This window comes from Hyla sarda, unplaced genomic scaffold (assembly GCF_029499605.1).
Source record: "Hyla sarda isolate aHylSar1 unplaced genomic scaffold, aHylSar1.hap1 scaffold_289, whole genome shotgun sequence".
Taxonomy (NCBI): Eukaryota; Metazoa; Chordata; class Amphibia; order Anura; family Hylidae; genus Hyla; species Hyla sarda.
In genome coordinates this window covers 168314-188089 of record NW_026609597.1, presented here as the reverse complement: position 1 = coordinate 188089, position 19776 = coordinate 168314, and the positions used below count along the sequence as shown (strand labels likewise).

At 46.3% G+C, this 19776-nt stretch overlaps 9 non-coding genes across 9 annotated transcripts; all 9 read left to right on the top strand.

The window, feature by feature from the left end:
• Positions 1 to 622: 622 nt before the first annotated feature.
• Positions 623 to 813, top strand: LOC130326831 (U2 spliceosomal RNA). The gene has a single exon (XR_008871369.1). It is a non-coding gene; the product is annotated as a U2 spliceosomal RNA (small nuclear RNA).
• Positions 814 to 2901: 2088 nt separating this feature from the next.
• LOC130326830 (U2 spliceosomal RNA) lies at positions 2902 to 3092 on the top strand. The gene has a single exon (XR_008871368.1). It is a non-coding gene; the product is annotated as a U2 spliceosomal RNA (small nuclear RNA).
• Positions 3093 to 5188: 2096 nt separating this feature from the next.
• On the top strand, positions 5189 to 5379 carry LOC130326987 (U2 spliceosomal RNA). The gene has a single exon (XR_008871504.1). It is a non-coding gene; the product is annotated as a U2 spliceosomal RNA (small nuclear RNA).
• A 2081-nt stretch (positions 5380 to 7460) lies between these two features.
• LOC130326986 (U2 spliceosomal RNA) lies at positions 7461 to 7651 on the top strand. The gene has a single exon (XR_008871503.1). It is a non-coding gene; the product is annotated as a U2 spliceosomal RNA (small nuclear RNA).
• Positions 7652 to 9741: 2090 nt separating this feature from the next.
• LOC130326985 (U2 spliceosomal RNA) lies at positions 9742 to 9932 on the top strand. Its single transcript, XR_008871502.1, has one exon. It is a non-coding gene; the product is annotated as a U2 spliceosomal RNA (small nuclear RNA).
• Positions 9933 to 12017: 2085 nt separating this feature from the next.
• LOC130326984 (U2 spliceosomal RNA) lies at positions 12018 to 12208 on the top strand. The gene has a single exon (XR_008871501.1). It is a non-coding gene; the product is annotated as a U2 spliceosomal RNA (small nuclear RNA).
• A 2090-nt stretch (positions 12209 to 14298) lies between these two features.
• LOC130326983 (U2 spliceosomal RNA) lies at positions 14299 to 14489 on the top strand. Its single transcript, XR_008871500.1, has one exon. It is a non-coding gene; the product is annotated as a U2 spliceosomal RNA (small nuclear RNA).
• A 2085-nt stretch (positions 14490 to 16574) lies between these two features.
• On the top strand, positions 16575 to 16765 carry LOC130326981 (U2 spliceosomal RNA). Its single transcript, XR_008871498.1, has one exon. It is a non-coding gene; the product is annotated as a U2 spliceosomal RNA (small nuclear RNA).
• A 2088-nt stretch (positions 16766 to 18853) lies between these two features.
• Positions 18854 to 19044, top strand: LOC130326980 (U2 spliceosomal RNA). Its single transcript, XR_008871497.1, has one exon. It is a non-coding gene; the product is annotated as a U2 spliceosomal RNA (small nuclear RNA).
• The last annotated feature ends 732 nt before the right edge of the window (positions 19045 to 19776 follow it).

Below are 19776 nucleotides of genomic sequence, written 5' to 3'. Positions count from 1 at the left end.
TATGATGTCACTCACTTCCACAGGCCTTGCAGAGTGTAAACAACAACAACCCAGCTTTGTTGTGTATGTAACCATAGGGATTTGTGATGTCACCTAGAACCTTCACAGCAGCGACAGCTTTATGAGGAGCATCAGCACTGCTCTGCCTGAGCAGAACCATCACCGCCATAGGTTGTCAAATAACCCGGGTTTAACCCACACAGGTAAGTCCAATGGGGTGCAGGCATGTCCTCTATGCTTACAGCTTCCCGTGGGTGTTGGTTTGATACCGTTTGGGGACAGCCAAGGAGGCATCTGCAGGCAACAAAGGTAGGTGTGTGCTTGTGTGTGTGTTTCCTATGCAGATCCTAAGCCCAGTGTCACATGCAAGTAGGAGGAGTAAGAAGGGTTCCTGGCAAATCCGGGTTATGGATTGCATTTAAAAAGGCCCCGTGGGAGTGCAATGGGCCCCTGTCTTGCTGCTTAGCAATAATGGTATGGGTTTAGGTTCTGCTGTGTGTACTGGTGGTTGACTGCCCCCCAGCCCAGAGTGTGCATGGAAAATTGTCTGGCAGCCTCCCTGACAGCAAGCAGTGATAGTGCCCATGAAGGGCACCTTGTTGGGCCCGCCCCTTTCACGGTTATCGCTTCTCGGCCTTTTGGCTAAGATCAAGTGTAGTATCTGTTCTTATCAGTTTAATATCTGATACGTCCCCTATCTGGGGACCATATATTAAATGGATTTTTGAGAACGGGGGCCGATTTCGAAGCTTGCTTCCGTCGCCCTATGCATTGACCCGATATGGCAGTATCTTCGGGTACAGTGCACCACCCCCTTACAGGGTTAAAAAGAAAGATTCCTACTTTCATTGCTACCTGCTTGCTGGCTAGCCAGCTAGCCAGCCCTGTGGGCCTTGCTGCTGCTGCAGCCAAAAAACAAAAGGTGGTGCTGCTGCTGCTTCTGCTGCTTCTGCTTCTGCTTGTGTCTGGCCGCTGTTGGAGCGTCCAGGCACAGGACTTCTGCTGCTGCTGACTAAATGGCCTCCTTAATTGGATCATTTGAGTAGCCAGCACACCTGTGCAGGTAGGGCATGACATGATAGGCAGCTGCCTTGATAGCGGGTGGGTGCTGAATGTTCCTAATTGACAAAATAAGATTAATGCTTATGAAGAAATATAAAATCTCATCCCTTCCCCAATATCGCGCCACACCCCTACCCCTTAATTCCCTGGTTGAACTTGATGGACATATGTCTTTTTTCGACCGTACTAACTATGTAACTATGTAACATAACATGGGGGGGGGGGGGGGTCTCCTGGCTGTTCACACAGGTGTGTCATTGCTGTACATTGACCATGCATTGCTTCTGTGGTATTGCAAAGGCAAAGACAAATGCTTCCAGCCATCCATTGCACTAATGGATTGGTCATCAGCTGGCTGTCTATGTCCCGCATCAATATAGACCAAAGTACAGAGGGTTAGGCTATGCTATTGTGCACCTACCTGATGCATCAGAAGGTGCGAGGCCCTTGCTAAATTCTGTGCACAGACTTTGAGATCTATACTTTAGACTGTATCTAAACCTGCTCCAACATGGACTGACATTCTGGCCTACTTTCAGCCGATGCGACTTGTCTGTCGCTGAACAGTCGCTTTTTATGTATTCAGCACCTATGTATAATGTTGTAAAAATGCTCTAGAAGCTAAAGTCGCAGAAATGTCACACATATTTGGCCTGCAACTTTCTGTGCGACAAATTCAGACAGGAAAAATCAGTATAAATCCTTAGAAAATTATCCCCCAGTGTCTCCATCTGCTGGCGGTATTGAATAAGCATTGCTGCACTGATGGGGTATGCATTAGACGAAAAAAAAGAAGAAAAAGAAGAATAATACGCCCAGAAAAGAGGCGAAAAGGAGAAAAACGTAAAAAAACGTGAAAAAAAAGTAAGAGGAAGAGAAGGGAAAAAAAGGTGGAAATGGGTTTAAAAGTGATTTCGGCGGAGATATATATATATATATATATATATATATATATATATATATATACGCGCACACACACACATATATATAAACGTATACTCCGTTGAGATATTGCAGCCGCTGCTGTGTCCAGGCCCAGGAGCCTTAGCACTGTGCTGTGATGTCACTCAATACCACTGACATCACTAGGTGTAAACAACATCTCTCCTTTGCTGTGTATGTGACTATGGAGCTGTTTGGTGATGTCGTCTATTATGGCCTTCATAGAAGCAACAGGAGATTGTTGCATCCATCTAGAACCCTCAGAACTACAGTGCTATGATGTCACTCACTTCCACAGGCCTTGCAGAGTGTAAACAACAACAACCCAGCTTTGTTGTGTATGTAACCATAGGGATTTGTGATGTCACCTAGAACCTTCACAGCAGCGACAGCTTTATGAGGAGCATCAGCACTGCTCTGCCTGAGCAGAACCATCACCGCCATAGGTTGTCAAATAACCCGGGTTTAACCCACACAGGTAAGTCCAATGGGGTGCAGGCATGTCCTCTATGCTTACAGCTTCCCGTGGGTGTTGGTTTGATACCGTTTGGGGACAGCCAAGGAGGCATCTGCAGGCAACAAAGGTAGGTGTGTGCTTGTGTGTGTGTTTCCTATGCAGATCCTAAGCCCAGTGTCACATGCAAGTAGGAGGAGTAAGAAGGGTTCCTGGCAAATCCGGGTTATGGATTGCATTTAAAAAGGCCCCGTGGGAGTGCAATGGGCCCCTGTCTTGCTGCTTAGCAATAATGGTATGGGTTTAGGTTCTGCTGTGTGTACTGGTGGTTGACTGCCCCCCAGCCCAGAGTGTGCATGGAAAATTGTCTGGCAGCCTCCCTGACAGCAAGCAGTGATAGTGCCCATGAAGGGCACCTTGTTGGGCCCGCCCCTTTCACGGTTATCGCTTCTCGGCCTTTTGGCTAAGATCAAGTGTAGTATCTGTTCTTATCAGTTTAATATCTGATACGTCCCCTATCTGGGGACCATATATTAAATGGATTTTTGAGAACGGGGGCCGATTTCGAAGCTTGCTTCCGTCGCCCTATGCATTGACCCGATATGGCAGTATCTTCGGGTACAGTGCACCACCCCCTTACAGGGTTAAAAAGAAAGATTCCTACTTTCATTGCTACCTGCTTGCTGGCTAGCCAGCTAGCCAGCCCTGTGGGCCTTGCTGCTGCTGCAGCCAAAAAACAAAAGGTGGTGGTGCTGCTGCTGCTGCTTCTGCTGCTTCTGCTTCTGCTTGTGTCTGGCCGCTGTTGGAGCGTCCAGGCACAGGACTTCTGCTGCTGCTGACTAAATGGCCTCCTTAATTGGATCATTTGAGTAGCCAGCACACCTGTGCAGGTAGGGCATGACATGATAGGCAGCTGCCTTGATAGCGGGTGGGTGCTGAATGTTCCTAATTGACAAAATAAGATTAATGCTTATGAAGAAATATAAAATCTCATCCCTTCCCCAATATCGCGCCACACCCCTACCCCTTAATTCCCTGGTTGAACTTGATGGACATATGTCTTTTTTCGACCGTACTAACTATGTAACTATGTAACATAACATGGGGGGGGGGGGGGTCTCCTGGCTGTTCACACAGGTGTGTCATTGCTGTACATTGACCATGCATTGCTTCTGTGGTATTGCAAAGGCAAAGACAAATGCTTCCAGCCATCCATTGCACTAATGGATTGGTCATCAGCTGGCTGTCTATGTCCCGCATCAATATAGACCAAAGTACAGAGGGTTAGGCTATGCTATTGTGCACCTACCTGATGCATCAGAAGGTGCGAGGCCCTTGCTAAATTCTGTGCACAGACTTTGAGATCTATACTTTAGACTGTATCTAAACCTGCTCCAACATGGACTGACATTCTGGCCTACTTTCAGCCGATGCGACTTGTCTGTCGCTGAACAGTCGCTTTTTATGTATTCAGCACCTATGTATAATGTTGTAAAAATGCTCTAGAAGCTAAAGTCGCAGAAATGTCACACATATTTGGCCTGCAACTTTCTGTGCGACAAATTCAGACAGGAAAAATCAGTATAAATCCTTAGAAAATTATCCCCCAGTGTCTCCATCTGCTGGCGGTATTGAATAAGCATTGCTGCACTGATGGGGTATGCATTAGACGAAAAAAAAGAAGAAAAAGAAGAATAATACGCCCAGAAAAGAGGCGAAAAGGAGAAAAACGTAAAAAAACGTGAAAAAAAAGTAAGAGGAAGAGAAGGGAAAAAAAGGTGGAAATGGGTTTAAAAGTGATTTCGGCGGAGAAATATATATATATATATATATATATTATATATATATATATATATACGCGCACACACACACATATATATAAACGTATACTCCGTTGAGATATTGCAGCCGCTGCTGTGTCCAGGCCCAGGAGCCTTAGCACTGTGCTGTGATGTCACTCAATACCACTGACATCACTAGGTGTAAACAACATCTCTCCTTTGCTGTGTATGTGACTATGGAGCTGTTTGGTGATGTCGTCTATTATGGCCTTCATAGAAGCAACAGGAGATTGTTGCATCCATCTAGAACCCTCAGAACTACAGTGCTATGATGTCACTCACTTCCACAGGCCTTGCAGAGTGTAAACAACAACAACCCAGCTTTGTTGTGTATGTAACCATAGGGATTTGTGATGTCACCTAGAACCTTCACAGCAGCGACAGCTTTATGAGGAGCATCAGCACTGCTCTGCCTGAGCAGAACCATCACCGCCATAGGTTGTCAAATAACCCGGGTTTAACCCACACAGGTAAGTCCAATGGGGTGCAGGCATGTCCTCTATGCTTACAGCTTCCCGTGGGTGTTGGTTTGATACCGTTTGGGGACAGCCAAGGAGGCATCTGCAGGCAACAAAGGTAGGTGTGTGCTTGTGTGTGTGTTTCCTATGCAGATCCTAAGCCCAGTGTCACATGCAAGTAGGAGGAGTAAGAAGGGTTCCTGGCAAATCCGGGTTATGGATTGCATTTAAAAAGGCCCCGTGGGAGTGCAATGGGCCCCTGTCTTGCTGCTTAGCAATAATGGTATGGGTTTAGGTTCTGCTGTGTGTACTGGTGGTTGACTGCCCCCCAGCCCAGAGTGTGCATGGAAAATTGTCTGGCAGCCTCCCTGACAGCAAGCAGTGATAGTGCCCATGAAGGGCACCTTGTTGGGCCCGCCCCTTTCACGGTTATCGCTTCTCGGCCTTTTGGCTAAGATCAAGTGTAGTATCTGTTCTTATCAGTTTAATATCTGATACGTCCCCTATCTGGGGACCATATATTAAATGGATTTTTGAGAACGGGGGCCGATTTCGAAGCTTGCTTCCGTCGCCCTATGCATTGACCCGATATGGCAGTATCTTCGGGTACAGTGCACCACCCCCTTACAGGGTTAAAAAGAAAGATTCCTACTTTCATTGCTACCTGCTTGCTGGCTAGCCAGCTAGCCAGCCCTGTGGGCCTTGCTGCTGCTGCAGCCAAAAAACAAAAGGTGGTGCTGCTGCTGCTTCTGCTGCTTCTGCTTCTGCTTGTGTCTGGCCGCTGTTGGAGCGTCCAGGCACAGGACTTCTGCTGCTGCTGACTAAATGGCCTCCTTAATTGGATCATTTGAGTAGCCAGCACACCTGTGCAGGTAGGGCATGACATGATAGGCAGCTGCCTTGATAGCGGGTGGGTGCTGAATGTTCCTAATTGACAAAATAAGATTAATGCTTATGAAGAAATATAAAATCTCATCCCTTCCCCAATATCGCGCCACACCCCTACCCCTTAATTCCCTGGTTGAACTTGATGGACATATGTCTTTTTTCGACCGTACTAACTATGTAACTATGTAACATAACATGGGGGGGGGGGGTCTCCTGGCTGTTCACACAGGTGTGTCATTGCTGTACATTGACCATGCATTGCTTCTGTGGTATTGCAAAGGCAAAGACAAATGCTTCCAGCCATCCATTGCACTAATGGATTGGTCATCAGCTGGCTGTCTATGTCCCGCATCAATATAGACCAAAGTACAGAGGGTTAGGCTATGCTATTGTGCACCTACCTGATGCATCAGAAGGTGCGAGGCCCTTGCTAAATTCTGTGCACAGACTTTGAGATCTATACTTTAGACTGTATCTAAACCTGCTCCAACATGGACTGACATTCTGGCCTACTTTCAGCCGATGCGACTTGTCTGTCGCTGAACAGTCGCTTTTTATGTATTCAGCACCTATGTATAATGTTGTAAAAATGCTCTAGAAGCTAAAGTCGCAGAAATGTCACACATATTTGGCCTGCAACTTTCTGTGCGACAAATTCAGACAGGAAAAATCAGTATAAATCCTTAGAAAATTATCCCCCAGTGTCTCCATCTGCTGGCGGTATTGAATAAGCATTGCTGCACTGATGGGGTATGCATTAGACGAAAAAAAAGAAGAAAAAGAAGAATAATACGCCCAGAAAAGAGGCGAAAAGGAGAAAAACGTAAAAAAACGTGAAAAAAAAGTAAGAGGAAGAGAAGGGAAAAAAAGGTGGAAATGGGTTTAAAAGTGATTTCGGCGGAGAAATATATATATATATATATATATATATATATATATATACGCGCACACACACACATATATATAAACGTATTCTCCGTTGAGATATTGCAGCCGCTGCTGTGTCCAGGCCCAGGAGCCTTAGCACTGTGCTGTGATGTCACTCAATACCACTGACATCACTAGGTGTAAACAACATCTCTCCTTTGCTGTGTATGTGACTATGGAGCTGTTTGGTGATGTCGTCTATTATGGCCTTCATAGAAGCAACAGGAGATTGTTGCATCCATCTAGAACCCTCAGAACTACAGTGCTATGATGTCACTCACTTCCACAGGCCTTGCAGAGTGTAAACAACAACAACCCAGCTTTGTTGTGTATGTAACCATAGGGATTTGTGATGTCACCTAGAACCTTCACAGCAGCGACAGCTTTATGAGGAGCATCAGCACTGCTCTGCCTGAGCAGAACCATCACCGCCATAGGTTGTCAAATAACCCGGGTTTAACCCACACAGGTAAGTCCAATGGGGTGCAGGCATGTCCTCTATGCTTACAGCTTCCCGTGGGTGTTGGTTTGATACCGTTTGGGGACAGCCAAGGAGGCATCTGCAGGCAACAAAGGTAGGTGTGTGCTTGTGTGTGTGTTTCCTATGCAGATCCTAAGCCCAGTGTCACATGCAAGTAGGAGGAGTAAGAAGGGTTCCTGGCAAATCCGGGTTATGGATTGCATTTAAAAAGGCCCCGTGGGAGTGCAATGGGCCCCTGTCTTGCTGCTTAGCAATAATGGTATGGGTTTAGGTTCTGCTGTGTGTACTGGTGGTTGACTGCCCCCCAGCCCAGAGTGTGCATGGAAAATTGTCTGGCAGCCTCCCTGACAGCAAGCAGTGATAGTGCCCATGAAGGGCACCTTGTTGGGCCCGCCCCTTTCACGGTTATCGCTTCTCGGCCTTTTGGCTAAGATCAAGTGTAGTATCTGTTCTTATCAGTTTAATATCTGATACGTCCCCTATCTGGGGACCATATATTAAATGGATTTTTGAGAACGGGGGCCGATTTCGAAGCTTGCTTCCGTCGCCCTATGCATTGACCCGATATGGCAGTATCTTCGGGTACAGTGCACCACCCCCTTACAGGGTTAAAAAGAAAGATTCCTACTTTCATTGCTACCTGCTTGCTGGCTAGCCAGCTAGCCAGCCCTGTGGGCCTTGCTGCTGCTGCAGCCAAAAAACAAAAGGTGGTGCTGCTGCTGCTTCTGCTGCTTCTGCTTCTGCTTGTGTCTGGCCGCTGTTGGAGCGTCCAGGCACAGGACTTCTGCTGCTGCTGACTAAATGGCCTCCTTAATTGGATCATTTGAGTAGCCAGCACACCTGTGCAGGTAGGGCATGACATGATAGGCAGCTGCCTTGATAGCGGGTGGGTGCTGAATGTTCCTAATTGACAAAATAAGATTAATGCTTATGAAGAAATATAAAATCTCATCCCTTCCCCAATACGCGCCACACCCCTACCCCTTAATTCCCTGGTTGAACTTGATGGACATATGTCTTTTTTCGACCGTACTAACTATGTAACTATGTAACATAACATGGGGGGGGGGGGGGGTCTCCTGGCTGTTCACACAGGTGTGTCATTGCTGTACATTGACCATGCATTGCTTCTGTGGTATTGCAAAGGCAAAGACAAATGCTTCCAGCCATCCATTGCACTAATGGATTGGTCATCAGCTGGCTGTCTATGTCCCGCATCAATATAGACCAAAGTACAGAGGGTTAGGCTATGCTATTGTGCACCTACCTGATGCATCAGAAGGTGCGAGGCCCTTGCTAAATTCTGTGCACAGACTTTGAGATCTATACTTTAGACTGTATCTAAACCTGCTCCAACATGGACTGACATTCTGGCCTACTTTCAGCCGATGCGACTTGTCTGTCGCTGAACAGTCGCTTTTTATGTATTCAGCACCTATGTATAATGTTGTAAAAATGCTCTAGAAGCTAAAGTCGCAGAAATGTCACACATATTTGGCCTGCAACTTTCTGTGCGACAAATTCAGACAGGAAAAATCAGTATAAATCCTTAGAAAATTATCCCCCAGTGTCTCCATCTGCTGGCGGTATTGAATAAGCATTGCTGCACTGATGGGGTATGCATTAGACGAAAAAAAAGAAGAAAAAGAAGAATAATACGCCCAGAAAAGAGGCGAAAAGGAGAAAAACGTAAAAAAACGTGAAAAAAAAGTAAGAGGAAGAGAAGGGAAAAAAAGGTGGAAATGGGTTTAAAAGTGATTTCGGCGGAGAATATATATATATATATATATATATATATATATATATATATATATACGCGCACACACACACATATATATAAACGTATTCTCCGTTGAGATATTGCAGCCGCTGCTGTGTCCAGGCCCAGGAGCCTTAGCACTGTGCTGTGATGTCACTCAATACCACTGACATCACTAGGTGTAAACAACATCTCTCCTTTGCTGTGTATGTGACTATGGAGCTGTTTGGTGATGTCGTCTATTATGGCCTTCATAGAAGCAACAGGAGATTGTTGCATCCATCTAGAACCCTCAGAACTACAGTGCTATGATGTCACTCACTTCCACAGGCCTTGCAGAGTGTAAACAACAACAACCCAGCTTTGTTGTGTATGTAACCATAGGGATTTGTGATGTCACCTAGAACCTTCACAGCAGCGACAGCTTTATGAGGAGCATCAGCACTGCTCTGCCTGAGCAGAACCATCACCGCCATAGGTTGTCAAATAACCCGGGTTTAACCCACACAGGTAAGTCCAATGGGGTGCAGGCATGTCCTCTATGCTTACAGCTTCCCGTGGGTGTTGGTTTGATACCGTTTGGGGACAGCCAAGGAGGCATCTGCAGGCAACAAAGGTAGGTGTGTGCTTGTGTGTGTGTTTCCTATGCAGATCCTAAGCCCAGTGTCACATGCAAGTAGGAGGAGTAAGAAGGGTTCCTGGCAAATCCGGGTTATGGATTGCATTTAAAAAGGCCCCGTGGGAGTGCAATGGGCCCCTGTCTTGCTGCTTAGCAATAATGGTATGGGTTTAGGTTCTGCTGTGTGTACTGGTGGTTGACTGCCCCCCAGCCCAGAGTGTGCATGGAAAATTGTCTGGCAGCCTCCCTGACAGCAAGCAGTGATAGTGCCCATGAAGGGCACCTTGTTGGGCCCGCCCCTTTCACGGTTATCGCTTCTCGGCCTTTTGGCTAAGATCAAGTGTAGTATCTGTTCTTATCAGTTTAATATCTGATACGTCCCCTATCTGGGGACCATATATTAAATGGATTTTTGAGAACGGGGGCCGATTTCGAAGCTTGCTTCCGTCGCCCTATGCATTGACCCGATATGGCAGTATCTTCGGGTACAGTGCACCACCCCCTTACAGGGTTAAAAAGAAAGATTCCTACTTTCATTGCTACCTGCTTGCTGGCTAGCCAGCTAGCCAGCCCTGTGGGCCTTGCTGCTGCTGCAGCCAAAAAACAAAAGGTGGTGCTGCTTCTGCTGCTTCTGCTTCTGCTTGTGTCTGGCCGCTGTTGGAGCGTCCAGGCACAGGACTTCTGCTGCTGCTGACTAAATGGCCTCCTTAATTGGATCATTTGAGTAGCCAGCACACCTGTGCAGGTAGGGCATGACATGATAGGCAGCTGCCTTGATAGCGGGTGGGTGCTGAATGTTCCTAATTGACAAAATAAGATTAATGCTTATGAAGAAATATAAAATCTCATCCCTTCCCCAATATCGCGCCACACCCCTACCCCTTAATTCCCTGGTTGAACTTGATGGACATATGTCTTTTTTCGACCGTACTAACTATGTAACTATGTAACATAACATGGGGGGGGGGGGGGTCTCCTGGCTGTTCACACAGGTGTGTCATTGCTGTACATTGACCATGCATTGCTTCTGTGGTATTGCAAAGGCAAAGACAAATGCTTCCAGCCATCCATTGCACTAATGGATTGGTCATCAGCTGGCTGTCTATGTCCCGCATCAATATAGACCAAAGTACAGAGGGTTAGGCTATGCTATTGTGCACCTACCTGATGCATCAGAAGGTGCGAGGCCCTTGCTAAATTCTGTGCACAGACTTTGAGATCTATACTTTAGACTGTATCTAAACCTGCTCCAACATGGACTGACATTCTGGCCTACTTTCAGCCGATGCGACTTGTCTGTCGCTGAACAGTCGCTTTTTATGTATTCAGCACCTATGTATAATGTTGTAAAAATGCTCTAGAAGCTAAAGTCGCAGAAATGTCACACATATTTGGCCTGCAACTTTCTGTGCGACAAATTCAGACAGGAAAAATCAGTATAAATCCTTAGAAAATTATCCCCCAGTGTCTCCATCTGCTGGCGGTATTGAATAAGCATTGCTGCACTGATGGGGTATGCATTAGACGAAAAAAAAGAAGAAAAAGAAGAATAATACGCCCAGAAAAGAGGCGAAAAGGAGAAAAACGTAAAAAAACGTGAAAAAAAAGTAAGAGGAAGAGAAGGGAAAAAAAGGTGGAAATGGGTTTAAAAGTGATTTCGGCGGAGAAATATATATATATATATATATATATATATATATATATATATATATACGCGCACACACACACATATATATAAACGTATTCTCCGTTGAGATATTGCAGCCGCTGCTGTGTCCAGGCCCAGGAGCCTTAGCACTGTGCTGTGATGTCACTCAATACCACTGACATCACTAGGTGTAAACAACATCTCTCCTTTGCTGTGTATGTGACTATGGAGCTGTTTGGTGATGTCGTCTATTATGGCCTTCATAGAAGCAACAGGAGATTGTTGCATCCATCTAGAACCCTCAGAACTACAGTGCTATGATGTCACTCACTTCCACAGGCCTTGCAGAGTGTAAACAACAACAACCCAGCTTTGTTGTGTATGTAACCATAGGGATTTGTGATGTCACCTAGAACCTTCACAGCAGCGACAGCTTTATGAGGAGCATCAGCACTGCTCTGCCTGAGCAGAACCATCACCGCCATAGGTTGTCAAATAACCCGGGTTTAACCCACACAGGTAAGTCCAATGGGGTGCAGGCATGTCCTCTATGCTTACAGCTTCCCGTGGGTGTTGGTTTGATACCGTTTGGGGACAGCCAAGGAGGCATCTGCAGGCAACAAAGGTAGGTGTGTGCTTGTGTGTGTGTTTCCTATGCAGATCCTAAGCCCAGTGTCACATGCAAGTAGGAGGAGTAAGAAGGGTTCCTGGCAAATCCGGGTTATGGATTGCATTTAAAAAGGCCCCGTGGGAGTGCAATGGGCCCCTGTCTTGCTGCTTAGCAATAATGGTATGGGTTTAGGTTCTGCTGTGTGTACTGGTGGTTGACTGCCCCCCAGCCCAGAGTGTGCATGGAAAATTGTCTGGCAGCCTCCCTGACAGCAAGCAGTGATAGTGCCCATGAAGGGCACCTTGTTGGGCCCGCCCCTTTCACGGTTATCGCTTCTCGGCCTTTTGGCTAAGATCAAGTGTAGTATCTGTTCTTATCAGTTTAATATCTGATACGTCCCCTATCTGGGGACCATATATTAAATGGATTTTTGAGAACGGGGGCCGATTTCGAAGCTTGCTTCCGTCGCCCTATGCATTGACCCGATATGGCAGTATCTTCGGGTACAGTGCACCACCCCCTTACAGGGTTAAAAAGAAAGATTCCTACTTTCATTGCTACCTGCTTGCTGGCTAGCCAGCTAGCCAGCCCTGTGGGCCTTGCTGCTGCTGCAGCCAAAAAACAAAAGGTGGTGCTGCTGCTGCTTCTGCTGCTTCTGCTTCTGCTTGTGTCTGGCCGCTGTTGGAGCGTCCAGGCACAGGACTTCTGCTGCTGCTGACTAAATGGCCTCCTTAATTGGATCATTTGAGTAGCCAGCACACCTGTGCAGGTAGGGCATGACATGATAGGCAGCTGCCTTGATAGCGGGTGGGTGCTGAATGTTCCTAATTGACAAAATAAGATTAATGCTTATGAAGAAATATAAAATCTCATCCCTTCCCCAATATCGCGCCACACCCCTACCCCTTAATTCCCTGGTTGAACTTGATGGACATATGTCTTTTTTCGACCGTACTAACTATGTAACTATGTAACATAACATGGGGGGGGGGGGGGGTCTCCTGGCTGTTCACACAGGTGTGTCATTGCTGTACATTGACCATGCATTGCTTCTGTGGTATTGCAAAGGCAAAGACAAATGCTTCCAGCCATCCATTGCACTAATGGATTGGTCATCAGCTGGCTGTCTATGTCCCGCATCAATATAGACCAAAGTACAGAGGGTTAGGCTATGCTATTGTGCACCTACCTGATGCATCAGAAGGTGCGAGGCCCTTGCTAAATTCTGTGCACAGACTTTGAGATCTATACTTTAGACTGTATCTAAACCTGCTCCAACATGGACTGACATTCTGGCCTACTTTCAGCCGATGCGACTTGTCTGTCGCTGAACAGTCGCTTTTTATGTATTCAGCACCTATGTATAATGTTGTAAAAATGCTCTAGAAGCTAAAGTCGCAGAAATGTCACACATATTTGGCCTGCAACTTTCTGTGCGACAAATTCAGACAGGAAAAATCAGTATAAATCCTTAGAAAATTATCCCCCAGTGTCTCCATCTGCTGGCGGTATTGAATAAGCATTGCTGCACTGATGGGGTATGCATTAGACGAAAAAAAAGAAGAAAAAGAAGAATAATACGCCCAGAAAAGAGGCGAAAAGGAGAAAAACGTAAAAAAACGTGAAAAAAAAGTAAGAGGAAGAGAAGGGAAAAAAAGGTGGAAATGGGTTTAAAAGTGATTTCGGCGGAGAAATATATATATATATATATATATATATATATATATATATATATACGCGCACACACACACATATATATAAACGTATTCTCCGTTGAGATATTGCAGCCGCTGCTGTGTCCAGGCCCAGGAGCCTTAGCACTGTGCTGTGATGTCACTCAATACCACTGACATCACTAGGTGTAAACAACATCTCTCCTTTGCTGTGTATGTGACTATGGAGCTGTTTGGTGATGTCGTCTATTATGGCCTTCATAGAAGCAACAGGAGATTGTTGCATCCATCTAGAACCCTCAGAACTACAGTGCTATGATGTCACTCACTTCCACAGGCCTTGCAGAGTGTAAACAACAACAACCCAGCTTTGTTGTGTATGTAACCATAGGGATTTGTGATGTCACCTAGAACCTTCACAGCAGCGACAGCTTTATGAGGAGCATCAGCACTGCTCTGCCTGAGCAGAACCATCACCGCCATAGGTTGTCAAATAACCCGGGTTTAACCCACACAGGTAAGTCCAATGGGGTGCAGGCATGTCCTCTATGCTTACAGCTTCCCGTGGGTGTTGGTTTGATACCGTTTGGGGACAGCCAAGGAGGCATCTGCAGGCAACAAAGGTAGGTGTGTGCTTGTGTGTGTGTTTCCTATGCAGATCCTAAGCCCAGTGTCACATGCAAGTAGGAGGAGTAAGAAGGGTTCCTGGCAAATCCGGGTTATGGATTGCATTTAAAAAGGCCCCGTGGGAGTGCAATGGGCCCCTGTCTTGCTGCTTAGCAATAATGGTATGGGTTTAGGTTCTGCTGTGTGTACTGGTGGTTGACTGCCCCCCAGCCCAGAGTGTGCATGGAAAATTGTCTGGCAGCCTCCCTGACAGCAAGCAGTGATAGTGCCCATGAAGGGCACCTTGTTGGGCCCGCCCCTTTCACGGTTATCGCTTCTCGGCCTTTTGGCTAAGATCAAGTGTAGTATCTGTTCTTATCAGTTTAATATCTGATACGTCCCCTATCTGGGGACCATATATTAAATGGATTTTTGAGAACGGGGGCCGATTTCGAAGCTTGCTTCCGTCGCCCTATGCATTGACCCGATATGGCAGTATCTTCGGGTACAGTGCACCACCCCCTTACAGGGTTAAAAAGAAAGATTCCTACTTTCATTGCTACCTGCTTGCTGGCTAGCCAGCTAGCCAGCCCTGTGGGCCTTGCTGCTGCTGCAGCCAAAAAACAAAAGGTGGTGCTGCTGCTGCTTCTGCTGCTTCTGCTTCTGCTTGTGTCTGGCCGCTGTTGGAGCGTCCAGGCACAGGACTTCTGCTGCTGCTGACTAAATGGCCTCCTTAATTGGATCATTTGAGTAGCCAGCACACCTGTGCAGGTAGGGCATGACATGATAGGCAGCTGCCTTGATAGCGGGTGGGTGCTGAATGTTCCTAATTGACAAAATAAGATTAATGCTTATGAAGAAATATAAAATCTCATCCCTTCCCCAATATCGCGCCACACCCCTACCCCTTAATTCCCTGGTTGAACTTGATGGACATATGTCTTTTTTCGACCGTACTAACTATGTAACTATGTAACATAACATGGGGGGGGTCTCCTGGCTGTTCACACAGGTGTGTCATTGCTGTACATTGACCATGCATTGCTTCTGTGGTATTGCAAAGGCAAAGACAAATGCTTCCAGCCATCCATTGCACTAATGGATTGGTCATCAGCTGGCTGTCTATGTCCCGCATCAATATAGACCAAAGTACAGAGGGTTAGGCTATGCTATTGTGCACCTACCTGATGCATCAGAAGGTGCGAGGCCCTTGCTAAATTCTGTGCACAGACTTTGAGATCTATACTTTAGACTGTATCTAAACCTGCTCCAACATGGACTGACATTCTGGCCTACTTTCAGCCGATGCGACTTGTCTGTCGCTGAACAGTCGCTTTTTATGTATTCAGCACCTATGTATAATGTTGTAAAAATGCTCTAGAAGCTAAAGTCGCAGAAATGTCACACATATTTGGCCTGCAACTTTCTGTGCGACAAATTCAGACAGGAAAAATCAGTATAAATCCTTAGAAAATTATCCCCCAGTGTCTCCATCTGCTGGCGGTATTGAATAAGCATTGCTGCACTGATGGGGTATGCATTAGACGAAAAAAAAGAAGAAAAAGAAGAATAATACGCCCAGAAAAGAGGCGAAAAGGAGAAAAACGTAAAAAAACGTGAAAAAAAAGTAAGAGGAAGAGAAGGGAAAAAAAGGTGGAAATGGGTTTAAAAGTGATTTCGGCGGAGAAATATATATATATATATATATATATATATATATATATATATATATACGCGCACACACACACATATATATAAACGTATTCTCCGTTGAGATATTGCAGCCGCTGCTGTGTCCAGGCCCAGGAGCCTTAGCACTGTGCTGTGATGTCACTCAATACCACTGACATCACTAGGTGTAAACAACATCTCTCCTTTGCTGTGTATGTGACTATGGAGCTGTTTGGTGATGTCGTCTATTATGGCCTTCATAGAAGCAACAGGAGATTGTTGCATCCATCTAGAACCCTCAGAACTACAGTGCTATGATGTCACTCACTTCCACAGGCCTTGCAGAGTGTAAACAACAACAACCCAGCTTTGTTGTGTATGTAACCATAGGGATTTGTGATGTCACCTAGAACCTTCACAGCAGCGACAGCTTTATGAGGAGCATCAGCACTGCTCTGCCTGAGCAGAACCATCACCGCCATAGGTTGTCAAATAACCCGGGTTTAACCCACACAGGTAAGTCCAATGGGGTGCAGGCATGTCCTCTATGCTTACAGCTTCCCGTGGGTGTTGGTTTGATACCGTTTGGGGACAGCCAAGGAGGCATCTGCAGGCAACAAAGGTAGGTGTGTGCTTGTGTGTGTGTTTCCTATGCAGATCCTAAGCCCAGTGTCACATGCAAGTAGGAGGAGTAAGAAGGGTTCCTGGCAAATCCGGGTTATGGATTGCATTTAAAAAGGCCCCGTGGGAGTGCAATGGGCCCCTGTCTTGCTGCTTAGCAATAATGGTATGGGTTTAGGTTCTGCTGTGTGTACTGGTGGTTGACTGCCCCCCAGCCCAGAGTGTGCATGGAAAATTGTCTGGCAGCCTCCCTGACAGCAAGCAGTGATAGTGCCCATGAAGGGCACCTTGTTGGGCCCGCCCCTTTCACGGTTATCGCTTCTCGGCCTTTTGGCTAAGATCAAGTGTAGTATCTGTTCTTATCAGTTTAATATCTGATACGTCCCCTATCTGGGGACCATATATTAAATGGATTTTTGAGAACGGGGGCCGATTTCGAAGCTTGCTTCCGTCGCCCTATGCATTGACCCGATATGGCAGTATCTTCGGGTACAGTGCACCACCCCCTTACAGGGTTAAAAAGAAAGATTCCTACTTTCATTGCTACCTGCTTGCTGGCTAGCCAGCTAGCCAGCCCTGTGGGCCTTGCTGCTGCTGCAGCCAAAAAACAAAAGGTGGTGCTGCTGCTGCTTCTGCTGCTTCTGCTTCTGCTTGTGTCTGGCCGCTGTTGGAGCGTCCAGGCACAGGACTTCTGCTGCTGCTGACTAAATGGCCTCCTTAATTGGATCATTTGAGTAGCCAGCACACCTGTGCAGGTAGGGCATGACATGATAGGCAGCTGCCTTGATAGCGGGTGGGTGCTGAATGTTCCTAATTGACAAAATAAGATTAATGCTTATGAAGAAATATAAAATCTCATCCCTTCCCCAATATCGCGCCACACCCCTACCCCTTAATTCCCTGGTTGAACTTGATGGACATATGTCTTTTTTCGACCGTACTAACTATGTAACTATGTAACATAACATGGGGGGGGGGGGGTCTCCTGGCTGTTCACACAGGTGTGTCATTGCTGTACATTGACCATGCATTGCTTCTGTGGTATTGCAAAGGCAAAGACAAATGCTTCCAGCCATCCATTGCACTAATGGATTGGTCATCAGCTGGCTGTCTATGTCCCGCATCAATATAGACCAAAGTACAGAGGGTTAGGCTATGCTATTGTGCACCTACCTGATGCATCAGAAGGTGCGAGGCCCTTGCTAAATTCTGTGCACAGACTTTGAGATCTATACTTTAGACTGTATCTAAACCTGCTCCAACATGGACTGACATTCTGGCCTACTTTCAGCCGATGCGACTTGTCTGTCGCTGAACAGTCGCTTTTTATGTATTCAGCACCTATGTATAATGTTGTAAAAATGCTCTAGAAGCTAAAGTCGCAGAAATGTCACACATATTTGGCCTGCAACTTTCTGTGCGACAAATTCAGACAGGAAAAATCAGTATAAATCCTTAGAAAATTATCCCCCAGTGTCTCCATCTGCTGGCGGTATTGAATAAGCATTGCTGCACTGATGGGGTATGCATTAGACGAAAAAAAAGAAGAAAAAGAAGAATAATACGCCCAGAAAAGAGGCGAAAAGGAGAAAAACGTAAAAAAACGTGAAAAAAAAGTAAGAGGAAGAGAAGGGAAAAAAAGGTGGAAATGGGTTTAAAAGTGATTTCGGCGGAGAAATATATATATATATATATATATATATATATATATATATATATACGCGCACACACACACATATATATAAACGTATTCTCCGTTGAGATATTGCAGCCGCTGCTGTGTCCAGGCCCAGGAGCCTTAGCACTGTGCTGTGATGTCACTCAATACCACTGACATCACTAGGTGTAAACAACATCTCTCCTTTGCTGTGTATGTGACTATGGAGCTGTTTGGTGATGTCGTCTATTATGGCCTTCATAGAAGCAACAGGAGATTGTTGCATCCATCTAGAACCCTCAGAACTACAGTGCTATGATGTCACTCACTTCCACAGGCCTTGCAGAGTGTAAACAACAACAACCCAGCTTTGTTGTGTATGTAACCATAGGGATTTGTGATGTCACCTAGAACCTTCACAGCAGCGACAGCTTTATGAGGAGCATCAGCACTGCTCTGCCTGAGCAGAACCATCACCGCCATAGGTTGTCAAATAACCCGGGTTTAACCCACACAGGTAAGTCCAATGGGGTGCAGGCATGTCCTCTATGCTTACAGCTTCCCGTGGGTGTTGGTTTGATACCGTTTGGGGACAGCCAAGGAGGCATCTGCAGGCAACAAAGGTAGGTGTGTGCTTGTGTGTGTGTTTCCTATGCAGATCCTAAGCCCAGTGTCACATGCAAGTAGGAGGAGTAAGAAGGGTTCCTGGCAAATCCGGGTTATGGATTGCATTTAAAAAGGCCCCGTGGGAGTGCAATGGGCCCCTGTCTTGCTGCTTAGCAATAATGGTATGGGTTTAGGTTCTGCTGTGTGTACTGGTGGTTGACTGCCCCCCAGCCCAGAGTGTGCATGGAAAATTGTCTGGCAGCCTCCCTGACAGCAAGCAGTGATAGTGCCCATGAAGGGCACCTTGTTGGGCCCGCCCCTTTCACGGTTATCGCTTCTCGGCCTTTTGGCTAAGATCAAGTGTAGTATCTGTTCTTATCAGTTTAATATCTGATACGTCCCCTATCTGGGGACCATATATTAAATGGATTTTTGAGAACGGGGGCCGATTTCGAAGCTTGCTTCCGTCGCCCTATGCATTGACCCGATATGGCAGTATCTTCGGGTACAGTGCACCACCCCCTTACAGGGTTAAAAAGAAAGATTCCTACTTTCATTGCTACCTGCTTGCTGGCTAGCCAGCTAGCCAGCCCTGTGGGCCTTGCTGCTGCTGCAGCCAAAAAACAAAAGGTGGTGCTGCTGCTGCTTCTGCTGCTTCTGCTTGTGTCTGGCCGCTGTTGGAGCGTCCAGGCACAGGACTTCTGCTGCTGCTGACTAAATGGCCTCCTTAATTGGATCATTTGAGTAGCCAGCACACCTGTGCAGGTAGGGCATGACATGATAGGCAGCTGCCTTGATAGCGGGTGGGTGCTGAATGTTCCTAATTGACAAAATAAGATTAATGCTTATGAAGAAATATAAAATCTCATCCCTTCCCCAATATCGCGCCACACCCCTACCCCTTAATTCCCTGGTTGAACTTGATGGACATATGTCTTTTTTCGACCGTACTAACTATGTAACTATGTAACATAACATGGGGGGGGGGGGGGTCTCCTGGCTGTTCACACAGGTGTGTCATTGCTGTACATTGACCATGCATTGCTTCTGTGGTATTGCAAAGGCAAAGACAAATGCTTCCAGCCATCCATTGCACTAATGGATTGGTCATCAGCTGGCTGTCTATGTCCCGCATCAATATAGACCAAAGTACAGAGGGTTAGGCTATGCTATTGTGCACCTACCTGATGCATCAGAAGGTGCGAGGCCCTTGCTAAATTCTGTGCACAGACTTTGAGATCTATACTTTAGAC